The following is a 14,446-nucleotide window of genomic DNA, read 5'->3' as shown; positions in this document are numbered from 1 at the left end:
TTTATTCTCTTTTAAGCAATTTACACACATGATTATGCAAATAATATGACCATTTATGGTTGAAATATATGCAGCAGTGGCATAACTTCATAATTTGGATTAAATGAAAGCCATCTTTAGCTAATGTTGAATAATATATTGTTGCCATTTATCATTTTTACCATCTCACATTCTTGGGCAAAAAGATAGAGAATATGTATTGGCAAAACAATGGATGACTAACAAACGTTTTATTTCTCTTTCCCATCATAAACGAAACTAATTACTTTTTTTAAAAAATATGTTCTGAATAATCCACACATACAGTATAACACAATCACACTGTCAAGCATGTAGTTTCTTCTTTTCAGCAAAATCTTCTCCACAAAACATATTTTAGTAGCTTGCTGCCACCTATGGATAGCCAGCCAACAAATGCACACTGCAAATGCAAGATCCATTCTACTTACTGCATTAGATTTAACCAGGGATATATGTATATGAAGAACACCAAAGATGATGCTTTCTCAGAGAGTGGGTACCAAAATTTCCCTGATTCTTCCTTCGTGTTGTGCTTTGCTATTATAGCAGTATAGCAAGAAGGGAGCCCACTGGAAATCTCCTTGTTTCTTCCTTTCCATTTTTAAAAAAAATAAATAAATCTGTTACCCTCAGAAGCTATAGTGCTACAATAGCAAGGGAACCCACTGGAGCACATTGAAGGAATATCACTCTAGTGCAGAGTTTTGTTTTGTTTGTTTGTTTAAGGGAGGAAATGCTTGGCAGGGAAAAGTGATGTCAGCCGAGTGGGAAATAACCAAATAAAGGTGAGGTGTGAGGAAACACATGTAAACATGTGGGAAAACAATGGTACTGGATGGCCATCCAAATTTGTCCCATTGTGGAAAAACTAAAGCAGGAACAATTGCTATAAGCACAGGACCAAACCTGAAATACAAAAGGCATCAGTAACATAGGATGTTATCAGACAAGGGAAATTAGAAGTATAATCTAATGGCAATCCGAATGCAATCATGGGGTTTAACGTTATTGTGTGATAGACTACCACACGCAGTTTCGGACAATGGCAAGCTATTTTTGGGCAATGGGAAGTCAGTTTGAATGCAAATCGACTTCACGTAAATTTGCTGAACTAGCGAATTCACGTGAATGCAATCTGGCCCCACTATCTTTTCATTTGAAAATAAGAGAAATTCTTCCCGTGTGATAAACTCCATAGTGATGATATAACCCACACTTCTTTAGTGGAACAAAGGATTAGTCTGAAAAGGCCCTGAAGCAGAGGTTGTTGGCCCACACTACCCCTTTGCTGTATAGCTGTACTAACAAGATAATATGTGCTGCTGCTGCTGTTATGTTAATGTATACAATGCCGCCATCTTCTGTCTTAATTACAAAGATTTGCTTTTTCAGTGGTCACCAGCACAGGGCTAGGCAACCTGGTGCTCTCAAGATCTTTTTGGACAGCAACAGTGCTTATGTTGAGCTTCTGGGAGTTATCTGAATCAACTGGAGGGCACCAAGTGGCCTATCTCTATATTCAAGAGAATTGTGATGTCTCAGATTCACATTTCATTTCAGTCTCTTTAGGTACATTAGGAAGAAGATCTTGATAATAAGAGATGTACAACTGTTGAATATGCTGCCTCTAAGTGTAGTGAAGTCTAGAGGTTTTTAAACAGAAGCTAGATGGCTTCCTGTCTGGAATGCTCTGTGTATTCCTGCATGGCAGGAAGTTGGACTGAATGGCCTTTATCATCTCTTCCAATTCTATGATTCTATAATTCTAGGTATCATTCAGCAAGCCTCAACCTCCCATCTGTAATAGAGAATCAGTAATTATAGTTACAGGTCTTTCTGTCAGAAAAGTTTAAATGAATGCATAGGAAGTGGATTGAGTACGTGTGGGGAATAATACAACAGGCTAGGGGTGGTCAATATCTGTTTCATAGGTGGACTGCATTCCTTAGGAAGGAACCTCTTGGGGTCAGTATATTGACTGTGGGCAGAGGCAGAAGTGGATGATGGCTGGAGGCAATTTTGAATCATAGAAGCAAGGAAAGCATTGAAAGTGGCACATTTCTTATACACATATACCCTGTAGCTCCCATCTTCTCCCATCTTATCAAGTCCAATATCATCCTGTGCCACCCATCCTCACTCTCTCTGTCCCCTCCTCACACAACCCTCTTTCCCTTCCTCAACCTCATTGTTAGATCAGCATCCCACACTCACACACCTCTTACTCATCCAGATTTCTTATCCCGTCATTAATATCTCTCCACCCTCAGACTCAACCACTATACATTTCTCCAGTGATCCACTGGTGTGTTTCTTCTTCTTCTGTGCACTCCCTTCTCTCTTTCTCACAATTAAAACAGCCTTACTCTGTGCCCTTCCCTCTAAATGTTAATACAATATTGGGGCTGAGGAAGAAGAAGGAATGAAAGCGCAGTGGGAATGGAAGACTTTGGCGACGGAAGATGATTTCAGTCTCAGTCCCAGTCGTCCTCTTCCTCCCCAGCCTTAGGAACATACAGTTGAAGTGAAATGAGAAGGGGTCTGTCAGTGGATTGGTTGCATAATATTACCATTACCTCTTCTCTGCTGTGTCCTACCATCAGGCAAAAAACCTTTTTATTCAGGCAGGCATTTGACAGTTAAGGTAAAGTGTTGCAAAGGGATATTTAATCCAGGGATTGAATATTTAAATAAATATTCATTTTTATTGCTTCAAAATCTAAACTTGTTTCATGCTTTTAACATATGCTTGTCTTCATTTTATTCTTAGCTGCTTTGTGGTCTGTTTTTGGGAGGGAAAGACAAAGTAGGACTGTAATGAATAAATAAACAAATGGTATTAAGTGTCCAGGGCTCATATGACACATGGGCTGTAGAGTGCATTTGGATGGGATAGCATTTTCAACTCCTTGCTCTCAATATGCTTTGAGAACCAAGTGGAGGTTTGTTTTAGCTTACACTGTACTTTTTTTAAAGCTGAACTCAAGAGGGATTGCCTTATCGTTGGGTGAACGTGACAGCCTTCTAATGTGCCTTTGTTGTGGACAATAGGACAGGAAAAACTCTTGTCTGAAATATGGTGAGCCACTGACGTTTTGTATCAACAAAACAGGGCTAGACAAATGAACGGTTCTACTAAGTATGTGGCAACTTCCCCAGTTCTTTTTTCAGTGTCATTCCATTGCTAGTATCATTCCATTAGCATGTATAGCTTCCTTCAGCCTAACACTTCTCGTTTGCCTTTCCCATCTCCAGTATATTCTACCTACAGTCTGTACTAACAAGATGCTGACCTCCATCTCAGGTCACAAAATGCTTCATCCCAGAAATTAATGCCAGAACAAACAAACACACATCTGCCTCACTGACCACTCTTGGATGATTTCTTACTGACTTCTGTTTCAAGACTAATACCTTAATCCTTGCTTGTAGGTGAAATAAACATGGCATTCCTGTTTATTTAGGAACATGCATTTGGAAGTTCAGGCTTATAAATGGTGTGTTCATGTAAAACAAGTTCTGTTTAATCAGTCCAGTGCCAAAATAATCTCTGTGTGAGCTTTGCCCTGCACCTTTCTCCCATGCAGCAGGATGAAATATCCACCACAAGAGGGGAGTAGAGACACATGTCTAGATTTGTAAACCTTTCCTCCCTGTCAGCTGCTGACTGACAGTAAGGCCTTCTTGTAGAGCACTCTACTGTACTAGTCATGAGGTTGCCCCAGTATATGAAAGAATAGGCAGCATGCTTATCAAATTTGCAGATGACACCACATTAGGATGAATAGCTAATACCCCACAGAACAGGATCAAAATTCAAAAAGACCTAACTAGATTAGCAAGTAACAAAGCTAACAAAATGACAGTCAATGTATGGTACTGCACTTAGGGCAAAAAAAAAATGAAATGCATAGATATAGGATGGGGGACATCTGGCTTAAGGAGACTACATGTGAAAGGGATCTAGGCATCCTAACAGACCACAAGTTGAACATGAATCAACAGTGTGATGAGGCAGCTAAAAAAGTCAATTAAATTCTAGGCTGAATCAATAGAAGTATAGTGTCTAGAATCAAGGGAAGTAATAGTGCCACTCTATTCTGCTATGGTCAGGCCTCACCAGGAATACTGTGCCTAGTTCAGGCCACCACAGTTCAAAAGGGATGTTGAGAAACTGGAGTGCGCCCAGAGGAAAGCAACCAAAATGGTGAAGAGTCTGGAAACCATGCCTTATGAGGAAAGACCTAGGCGGTATTTTTAGCCTGGAGAAGAGAAAATTGAGGTGATATGATAGCCTTGTTTAAATTTTTGAAGGAATGTCATGTTGAAGATGGATCAAGCTTGTTTTCTGCTACTCCAGAGAATAGGAAGTGAAACAATGGATGTAAGCTACAGAAAAAGAGATTCCACCTCAACGTTAGAAGGAACTTCCTGACAGTGAGATCTGTTTGACAGTGGAATACACTCCCTTGGAGATTGGTGGAGTCTTCTTCTTTGGAGGTTTTTAAACAGAGTTTGGATGGCCATCTGTCGGGGGTGCTTTGATTGTGATTTCCTTCATGGCAGGGGGTTGGACTGGATGGCCCTTGTGGTCTCTTCCAACTCTATGATTCTATGATTCTATGAACTAGAATAGCTAGGTTATTCTTCTCCACCTCTGACATTGCAATTGGCTTATTGAGGTCACCTGTGCCTAAAGATAAGAAGGGATAGTCCTTCTAAAAGGACTATCCCTAGACTATAAGAATATTCCTTTAGACCACCGATGGAGAGAGTACAAGCTGCATATGGCCCCACCAAGTCCAATTGTAAATCTCTAGGTTTGCTGAACTACTCAAAAGCAATGCTCCCAGCTCACTCAAACAATTCAAGAAGATACAGCAGGTCCTTGTTATCCACTGGGATTTGGTTCCAGGACCCTCCATATATAATAAAATCCATGGGTGCTCAAGTACCATTATTTTCAAAGGCATAGCAAAATGATGTCCCTTGTATAAAATGGAAAATCAAGGTTTGCTATTTGGAATATATACTTTTTTTAAAAAATGCTTTCAAGACATGGATGCTTGAATCCATGGATGAAAAAATCAGTGGATAAGGAGGGCCAACTGTACTGTGATTCACCCCTAAAATGTACAAAAATGTTAATAACAAATGCTGGAAGTATAATGAAAAGGTTGGGGCATTTTATCATAAGTGGTGGTCATACAATAAAGCTCAGAAATTTGGATTCAGATTCAAGTAATTAAGACATTTTTAACATAAAGTTCCAGAAGAGACCTGAATTTTATGTGTTGAGAATGATGGAAGGACACATCAAAAGAAAATTTAGAAGAATTCTGTAGTACATGACTATAGCAGAAAGAATCGTGTATGCTCAGAGATGGAGGGGCTGTACAGACCGCCACTTTGTGCCGGCCTGTACGCGCATGAGGGTTCAACTAGGGCTAAGCGTTCACATGCACAAAGGCCTTGTTGTGCCGTCCAGCTGCCATTATGGCGGGCGCGCGTCCACATGGCATGTACCATGATGATGTCCATGCGGCGCAGCACCCAAATGGTGCTACGCACAAGGGGTGTCATCATGGCGTGCGAGCATGCCTATGTCTCCCCTACTGGGGCGCAAAAAGAACCGACCCAGAAGCGGGTTCTTTTTGCTCCCTCAGGAGGCCACAGCATGTGCTTGCCACGGCCTCCTTCTGGGGCAAACACAGGTGGCATTTAGCTGCCCGTCTGCACAGCCCCGGAATGAAGCTGTTATTCCAGTTCTAGAAGACCGGCTGATGAAGATGAGCTTGCTGAAATGGGCAAACTGCCAGTTTTAAACAAATAAAGTAATTTAAAGAAAGATTGTAATATGTTCATCAATATTTTGAGATAATGTTGAGGGAATTTATTGGTTTTGAGTTCTATAAAATAAAATTAATGATAGGATCACCTTAGAGTCTCCATAAATTGGGAACAACAGCAACAGCAATAGTATGTTTATAGCAGAAGTATAAATTGTATATGGTGTTTAGGAAGTTACATAGTTTGAGTAAAAGGTTTTCAGTTGGGGGAAAGTCATATACTGTACTGATATGTAATAATTATTGTGTGTATTTTGTGTTTTATGTTGGGGGTTATGCCTTTTCTAGTGGTTTTGTTGTGTTTTTTTCTTTATTATTATTTTATTTTATTTGAAACTAGATGTTAGAATAAATATAATATGTTTTTCTAAAGAAGCACTAACAGGATCAATAATTTGAGATATGCAGCTGACACCATACTACTAGCAGAAAATATCGCAGACATGGAACAGCTACTAAGAAACATCAAAGAAGAAAGTTCAAAGGCAGGCTTACTGCTGAACATAAACAAAAATAACGACCACAGAAGATCTACACAGGTTCAACTTAGACAATGAGGAAATTGAAATAATAAAGGTGTTCCTGTACCTTGGGTCAAATATTGATCAGAATGGGACTGCAGTCAAGAAATAAGAAGGCTAGGAATGGGGAGAACAGCTGTAAAAGAATTTAGAAAAGATTCTAAAATGTAAAGATATACAACTGAACATGAAACCTGTCCCGCAGCCATTGTTTTCCCTGTTACCATGTATGGTTCCGAGAGCTGGGCAGTGAGGAAAGTGGATAGGAGGAAAATCAATTCAGAGTGCTGAGGATACCATGAACAGCCAAAGAGACAAGCAAATAGGACCTAGAACAGATCAAGCCTGAAATCTCCATGGAGGCCAAGATGATAATATTGAGGTTGTTGTACTTTGGTCTCATCATGAGAAGGCATGACTCACTAGAAAAGACAATAATGCTAGGAAAGGTAGACAGATGTCAAAAGAGAGGAATAATAATAATAATTAATTTGTTTCATTTATATACCGCTATTCCAAAGATCATAGCGGTGACAGCAAGTAAGCAATTAGCAAGTAAGCTAATTTGCCCCCAACAGTCTGGGTACTCATTTTTTAGTGACCTCGGAAGGATGCAAGCCTGAGTCGAGCTTGGGCCCTTTTGCTGGTCTTGAACTCGCAACCTTGTGGTTTTGAGTGAATGGCTGCAGTACAGGCATTTAACCACTGCGCCACCAGGAAGAATGCATGCTAGATGGATAGACTCTATTAAGGAGCTCATGGGGATGAATTTACAGGTCCTAAGCAGAGCAGTGGAAGATAGGGAGTCTCAGAGATGTCTCATCAACAGGGCCACCATGAGTCTGAATCGGCTCAAAAAAACATACCCAGCATTTTTTTTTCTTCCCTGCACATTAAAGTCCAATGCAACCCAGTGGATATCTTCCATTTTTATTTTGGCAGTTATGTTACATTTTTACATTTACATTTTCTCAGCACAGAAGGTTGGCTTATACGCCAAACCATGCATCATTTCATGTGCTCTTCTACTAGCATATTAAGTTTCATAACATATTTTGTACAGATTTTTTTCCGCTATTGCCCAAAATAAATCCTGGTTTGAAACTATTTTGTGGTTGTTCAACTTAGGTTTTTAGAAACTTTTGAAATAAATATTAGGCCAAATATTAGTTTGCCTGCAAAATGTCACCAAAATTGTTTAAAACAGTACTGTACTAAAATTGTTTAAAACAGTACTGAAGAGTACATTTATGTTGGTAAGGAACTGGCATCAGTAGGTTGGATGCCACTATGTTTTAGGCCCAGGACATTTTCTTTTGATGTCATAAAAGAGTTCTAGTCACCTCCTGTTTTTTGGGAGGGGGGACACCCTCCCAAAAATTGCATAATTGCCCTCCAATGAGTCCAGAAGACATAAGGGGCTGTTTCCAATACAGAGAAATCTGTAAAACATTTTTGGGAAGAGGGGAATACCCAGGTCTAGCACGGGGCACATGTGGCTCCCAGGTAGGATTGCCAGATTTCAAGGCTTGACAGTAAGTTTTGGTGGGTCTTCTTTGTTCTGCATCCATCTTCTGGCTAGAAGCAAGTGAGTTAAGTAAAATGGTCCTTATCTCATCTTTCTAAGGAGACTAATACAGTACTCTCATTTCACTTTGCTTTGGGAATAGCCCTTTTAGCTAAGATTTCTTCCTCAAAATGGGGAAAGTGTGTGTGTGTGTGTGTGTGTGTGTGTGTGTGTGTGTGTGTGTGAGAGAGAGAGAGAGAGAGAGAGAGAAGTTTTGAACTGGGATTTAAGCCATAAAATTGAATGACATAACCAGGGGCTATCCCTTGGTCTCAGATTTTGCCCAGAAACCTCAAGGTTTGGGATGGGATGAAGTGGCAGCTCTGCTTTCAGACCTTGAGGGGTTGCCTATCTTAGCACTAAAGAATGACGCTTTTTCTGGATACACAAATTAAATTGGATGTACACCTAGATTGCAGTATATGAAGAAATCTTTAGGGTTTGAATTTTGGATTCAACACTATGGAGACCAGTGTTCAATTCTCAGTTCAGCCATAAAACCCACTGGGTAATCCTGGGCAAGTCACATGTTCTCAGCCTCAGAAGAAGACAATGGCAAACCTCCTCTGAAGAAATCTTGTAAAAAAAAAAACCATTGTAGATTCACCTTAGGCTCACCATAAGTCAGTGCAAAACAAATTGAAATGACTTGAAGGCACATTAACAACAACAACAACAACCTAGAACAACTCACTGTAATAAAAGTTAAGAACGCTAGATTTAATGCAAGAACATGAAGACATACTGCACAATTATTAGGGTAGAAACAATTTGCTAAAGGGGTTAATTCCAGAACAGAAAATGTGCTAAATAATAATAATAATTTGTTTTATTTATATACTGCTATTCCAAAGAACATAGCTAGTGCAAAATCATTCAAAAACACCACAGATTTCCTTAATCCTGCCTTGACATAATCCCAGCTCTGTCTAAACAGCTGAAAACAAGCTGAAAATGAAACTAGAAGTGATGCCACATTGCTTCCAGTTTTAAGAGAATTTGCCTGTCTGGCCTACTGGAACGTTGTGGGCGTGTAAACTGGCCCCATCCTTCCCACCCCCTGGCTGAAGAGCATTTAAGACAAGAGACACAAGGATGAAGGGATGGAGGAGGACAGTGAAAAGAAGTTCAGCTCTTGTAATGACAGTACGTGACATGGAATGTAAATGATTGGGGGCATATTCTGGGAAAACTCTACCTTTGTCAGTACTTAGTCTCCTGCCTGAGGGAACTGTCACCAGAGGACCTGCTTCCAGTGACACTTCTGAAAAGGATGGGGCAGGATGGAAAAGGTCCATTGATGCTGTTGGTGTCTCCTGCCTGACGCAACTATCACCAGAGGAGCTCCTTCCAATAAATAGACAAAGTGTGGCCCTTCAGGTATTGTTGGCCTGCAATGCCCATGAGGCCTAGGCAGTACACTCAGTAATGAGGAACACCAGGAGTTGTAGACCAACAACTTTACTCACCACCAAAGGAGGAGGAGGGGAGGGGGAGGGGGAGGAGGGGTACAGCAGGTTAAATTCATCATTTTTCAGTGCTTTTAGAATTTACGTTGGAAAAGTTATGGGAATGTATTTTTTAAAGCATATATTCCCAAGATTTTCAAATGACACAAGCTTTTAAAATTGTTGATTTTTAGGAATAAACATATTGTAAGCTATCCACTGACATAAGCATATATTGTTGCTTTAGTGACTTGCATCTGATAGTTGTTTCTTTTTTGGGCATAAAATGCTTGCTGAATGCAGCACAGGTCACCTGAGGACTGCTTTTCAAAATGTCAGGAAAGCAATTATTTAAGCAACTGCGATGACTCAAGTATGAAACAGAACATGAACTGAAGCTGAAATAACCGTGGATCATTCTACAATTCTATGGACATGCAAGATCTATTATTATTATTATTATTATTATTCATAATGTATATCATCATCACTACCATCATCATTTATTACAAAAACAACATGGCAATAGAGCAGCTTTGGTTTTTACATTGCTTAAGACTTGCTTACACAATCACAATGCAGAGGCTGCTATTTCAATAATGTTATTCTGAAACAGCAACCACCTGCTGCTATTTCAATAATGTTATTCTGAAACAGCAACCACCTTCAGCTCTAGTCTCTCCAGGGCCCATAAAGGTGGTTCAGCCACACCACACTACATGCTCGCTGTCCTGAATTGTTTATTGTGTGATTTCCATCACCAGAAACAACAATTTCACTATAGATCAGGAGGGGGAATTCTCTGACCCTCCTTATGTTGTTGAACTGCAACTCTGAACGTCCCCAGCCAGCACAGCCAATGGCCAGGAATTTGGAACCACTATATAGAGGATGCATGATTCCCATCCCTGGTCATTGTTGTAATAGGAAATCTGTCAGGAACCCATGGCTATCACATATTGTTGCTATTCTTTCGATTTAATTCTATCCTGTTTGTTTCTGGAAGGTATGAATACCTCAGGTGCTGAAATGAATTTTGGAATTGTTACCCTAGACATAAGATGTTGTACATAGACAGCTGTTAGATAGGAATAACCCTAGCTGCCAAAGTATCATCTCCTCATTCCAGAGCCAGATTCAGGGGTTTTACTACAGAGAGCAGGGGTGCAGACTACACCAGGTGACACTTTAAGGGGGAGGTGAAATTATTGCTCCCCAAACATCTGCCTTTGGGCAAATATGGGTTGGGCTGTTTGCCTAAGTTCCTTTAAAATGCTGAAGAGATGGTGTGAGTGGAGCAAAGCTCAGTGGGAAGGAAAAGGTAAGGCAGATCTCAAGTCCACGGACTTGGAGGGGCAAATATTTTTGGCTGTGTATATGATATTGTAATTTAAAGGTATACTTTTAATTTTGCTAGTTGTTCATGTCACAGCTATTGCCATTAAATTCAGTGATATACAGGAATTACAATTTAGGAGTAACAATAGTACAAAAAGCATTACTGAGGATTCTGTGTGGTGAAGTATGGGAAGAGTCAATATGTGGTGACACTATGAGTAACTGCACTGGATGACACCAACCCTAGTGATTCCACTGGCCAAACTGAAGTTGTGGAGAATCACTGAAAAGCATTATATCTAGAAGCTACTATCCCATAGATGAAAATATAAGATGCTATTGCTTTCATTTTTGCACACATATTCTATACATATGCAGCAGCTCATTGTAAATTTCCAGTCCACTCCTCACTTCATGATGGAGTTTAAAAAAAAAAAAAAAAACACGGATAGGACTCTAGGACTAAGCTTCCTTTCAATGGGCGATTATCCGAGACTGATTGGATTTTTTTTTACAGTTGCTTAATTACTTAGCAATATACAGGCAAATCATAAGCAAACTAGTAAGCAAGGCAGAAGATCTAATACAGAGTAGGTTTTAATGTGGGGCATTCCATGGCACTTCTCCAATCTTCCCCATCATAGGCAAGTATAATCTGTTTTGAGTGTATAGCACTTCTACTGTGTTTACTTGTCTTGTGTAATTCTTTACAAATAAACCTGAGAGACTTCTTCGTACATACATTGAGCAAGCCATTCTCAGTCAGCATTTGGGATGTATAGAGAGGCAGTGATGGAAGTAATCCTGGTGATAATAAGAGATGTATTTTTTCAAAGCTCACTGACTGTAGCTTGTGCACCCACTGGGCAGTCACAGTAAGATGGAAGATGGAGCAAATCCAAGAATTTTCAGAAGACAGGCAAAACTCTTGTCTCTCATCACCATAGGCATTAAAAAACTACTTCCAAAGTCCCACAGTTCCCAGAAGTCTCTGAGACAATCCAGAATAAGCTGCTGCTTGACTGCACATTGATAGTGGACATGTCAAGTAGAGCTAAAGAGCTAAAGTGTTCTCCTTTCTTGACTGCACATTGATAGTGGATATGTCAAGTAGAGCTAAAGAGCTAAAGTGTTCTCCTTTCTTGACTGCACATTGATAGTGGACATGTCAAGTAGAGCTAAGGAGCTAAAGTGTTCTCCTTTCTTGGTCACTGAAGCTGACACCACAGACTTCTCTACATGCAGGTAAACCATCCTGGCATCCCAGTACATCAACAAAGAACCTTCATTAATGGGATCCTGACCAAATTCATACAGCTGAAAGCCTCGGTCCAAAGCCTTGAGTATCGTCTTGTTTTAGCAGTATGATGTTCCCAAAGGAAACATGAAGAAATTCATGGTTCATGCTGAGCATGATGTGCAGTGGACAGTCAGTAGTACAAAATGAGATCTGTGCTATATTTGCTCCCTAACTATGTTCTCTCTGCATGCATCTGTTAAACTTTAAGCTGTAGCATGCAGTATGCCAGAACAAGATGATAGATAGATAGATAGATAGATAGGTAGGTAGGTAGGTAGGTAGGTAGATAGATAGAAGTAAGAGAGTGGGACTATTCTGGATTCCTTGCCTTCTTTTCCTCCAGCGTGAAGAGGAATATAATTCTGGAGGAAATTTTAAGAAGAAACCTTCTTAGAAAGTCTGTTATTGCCGGGATTTCAACATCCAGATGGTGAATGTGGTGTTTAAGAGAAAAAAAGCAGGAACTTAGTCAATGCTTTCAGGAAATCAGTGCATGCCTATTGACAACACAGTCTGTGAGGCCTGGTGATTTCTTCAGATGCTACAAGATGCTGCTTGGTAAGGTGAGGAAGACAACTTGCCCTCTTGACCCTTGCCCATCATGGCTGGCCATCCGGGGGGGGATGCATTGATGAGATTCCTCACGGATATCATCGGTGCATCCTTCAGGGAAGGACATGTTCCATCTTGTTTAAAGGAAGCGGCGGTTAGGCCGCTCCTGAAAAAACCTTCCCTGGACCTCCTGGATATGAGGAATTATAGGCCGGTGTCATCGCTGCCATTTTTGAGCAAGGTGATCGAGAGGGCGGTCGCCCTTCAGCTTCAAGCTGTCTTGGATGAAGCCGATTATCTAGACCCATTTCAAACTGGCTTTAGGACAGGCTTTGGGGTTGAGACTGCCATGGTTGCCTTGACCGACGATCTGCGTCTGAGCATTGACAGGGGGAGTGTGACCCTGTTGGTGCTCTTAGACCTCTCAGTGGCTTTTGATACTATAGATCACGGCATCCTCTTGGACCGCCTGAAGGGGTTAGGTATCGGGGGCACTGCTTTGCAGTGGTTCCGGTCCTTCCTCTCGGGCAGGTCTCAGAGGGTGCTACTCGAGGACTGTAGCTCCAGTAAGAGGTACCTCACTTGTGGGGTTCCTCAGGGGGGCTATTTTGTCCCCGATGTTATTTAACATCTATATGAAGCCGCTGGGTGAGATAATACGGAGTTATGGTGCTGGGTGTTATCAGTACGCTGATGACACCCAAATCTATTTCTCCGTATCTCGTTCGTCGGCCTCGAATTCCGATGGCATCTCTTCTCTCAATGAATGTCTTCAGGCGGTAATGGACTGGATGAGGAAAAACAGATTGAAACTGAATCCAGACAAGACGGAGGTGCTCATGGTAGCGGCCCCGAAACCAAGAATTGGGTTGCAACCTCCAGTCCTGGATGGGGTCACACTCTCCTCCAGTGACTGTGTTCGCAGTCTGGGGGTGCTCCTTGACTCGTCGCTCCTGATGACAAATCAGGTAAATGCGACGGTCAGGAGTGCCTGTTATCAGCTTCGGCTGATACGCCAGCTGCGCCCTTTTCTGGAAGTAAGGGATCTCGAGACGGTTGTGCACGCGCTGGTAACCTCACGCCTTGACTTCTGTAATGCACTGTTCATGGGGCTACCCCTGTGCTTGACTCGGAAATTACAGCTGGTTCAAAACATGGCAGCCAGGCTTGTGTCAGGTACATCTAGGAGGGACCACATTACTCCGGTTTTGAGGTCCCTCCACTGGCTGCCTATCAGCTTCCGGGCCCAGTACAAGGTGTTGGTTATCACCTTTAAAGCCCTAAATGGCTTGGGTCCAAGCTATCTTAGAGATCGCCTCCTCCCGTACAATCCTCCCCGCGCTCTCCGGTCCTCTGGGAGGAACTTACTGCAGCCTCTAAAATCTAGGCTTGCGGCAACCTCCCAGAGGGCGTTCTCTGCTGTCGCCCCCAAACTCTGGAACGACCTGCTGGATGAGATCCGTCAGATAACATCATTAGACAGCTTTAAAAAAGCGGTCAAGACGGATCTCTTCCGGCAGGCCTTTCCAGATTAACCATCCTGGCCCAGGTTCCCAGGTTCCCTGATTCCCTCATTCCTCCCGTGGCCCCATCTTAGTGATGGTTGAGGATCAACAGAGGAATATCAGGGTTTTTAGTTTTAACTGCTGTTTTTATGCTTGATATTGTGTTTTTAATATGTTATACTGTTTAATACTGTCTTAAAGGGGGGAGGGATAAAGTGTTTTTAATTGTCATATTTTATATTTTACTGTTGTTAACCGCCCGAATTGGTTTGCCAGAGGGCGGTATACAAATAAATATTATTATTATTATTATTATTATTATTATTATTATTATTATTATTATTA

This window comes from Sceloporus undulatus, chromosome 2, assembly GCF_019175285.1.
Source record: "Sceloporus undulatus isolate JIND9_A2432 ecotype Alabama chromosome 2, SceUnd_v1.1, whole genome shotgun sequence".
In the NCBI taxonomy this organism is placed as follows: Eukaryota; Metazoa; Chordata; class Lepidosauria; order Squamata; family Phrynosomatidae; genus Sceloporus; species Sceloporus undulatus.
This window is presented reverse-complemented; position numbering follows the sequence as displayed.